The sequence below is a fragment of the Heterodontus francisci genome, chromosome 15 (assembly GCF_036365525.1).
Source record: "Heterodontus francisci isolate sHetFra1 chromosome 15, sHetFra1.hap1, whole genome shotgun sequence".
NCBI lineage: Eukaryota > Metazoa > Chordata > Chondrichthyes > Heterodontiformes > Heterodontidae > Heterodontus > Heterodontus francisci.
The window spans coordinates 52,516,972-52,518,113 of record NC_090385.1 but is presented as its reverse complement, the minus strand read 5'-3'; the positions used below and the strand labels follow the sequence as shown (position 1 = coordinate 52,518,113).

The window sequence follows — 1,142 nt, the reverse complement described above, 5'->3', positions numbered from 1 at the left end:
CTGCAAATTAAAGTGAACATGTGGTCAGTTAGATTTGCTTTCCCCTTCATTTTTTCTATACTTCCCTCCACTGTCTCCCAGGTACTGTGTCATGCTAGGATACAGATCAGCAGGAGGCAGCAGTTTTGTGGCACCTTTCCCAAATAGCTATTATTCATATGTGAACACAGTGAATGTCAGCATGCTACATGGGTGTGACAGGCACCACAGCTGAATCCCATTCCGTTCTCAGCCGATGTCCACACATTTTCAACAAGGTTGCCAGATAGAAAATCAAAAGCGTGGACATTGTTTTACATCATAATAAAAACAAGCAAAGTAGATTATACAGCCTTTTTTCTGCCTGCCAAAATTACTTTTAAAAACATGATGATACAAAGCATCTAGAGTAATTTTTGTTTCCTCCTTATGGACAAGTTACCAGCTTCCCATCAGGTGTTAAGAGGTCAGCTAATTCAGTACAGAAATCAATCCAGGGACATTCATGGTCTGAATACCACACTAGGCACTGCATGTACCCCCTGGGACATCAGGAGAATCAACTACATTACTGAATTACTAGAGACTTCTGGTATTGTTGGGTGTTTGATGTGAGTAACCTTTACTACCCTAAGTTCTTATGCATGAGAAGTGTCAAAATTATCAAACATTTAAAACTATATTTTACTACAAAACAGAATTTGGCATATTGGTAGTCCCTCAAAGAAACTATTTAATTTCACTGTGGCTTCACACACTTTTGACCAGACCAAGTAATTCGAGGCAATCAATGACACCACCACATTTTGCATGAGAATGAACATGACGGGCCCCCCTATTATTTTTATTTTCTTTTTTCTTTTTTATTTGTTTATTTTATTTGAATTTGTTTAGTTTGTTTCTACTGTGCCTACTCACTGTTTTTTCATGTTTGTGCTTGGGGCCAGGCTGTTCAGTTTCAGTCAATTAACACCCTCTCTGCACTAACGCTTTGTCTTTCACCACACCATTAACATACCGTTTGCCTTTGCTCCATGACATTCTGTTCAGTTATTCTCTGTGACCTTGTCCTATCAACACCTGGCCCTTTGTTATCTCTTGCCCCACCCCCACTTTACTTGCTTAAAACCCATTACATTTCTAATATTTGCCACTTCTGATGA

At 39.1% G+C, this 1,142-nt stretch overlaps 1 protein-coding gene across 7 annotated transcripts in view; it reads right to left on the bottom strand.

Annotated features, from left to right (window-relative positions):
• Positions 1–1,142, bottom strand: part of LOC137377652 (protein Shroom4-like) — a 214,923-nt gene that overhangs the window by 12,937 nt on the left and 200,844 nt on the right. The gene's annotated exons all lie outside the window — the stretch shown is intronic.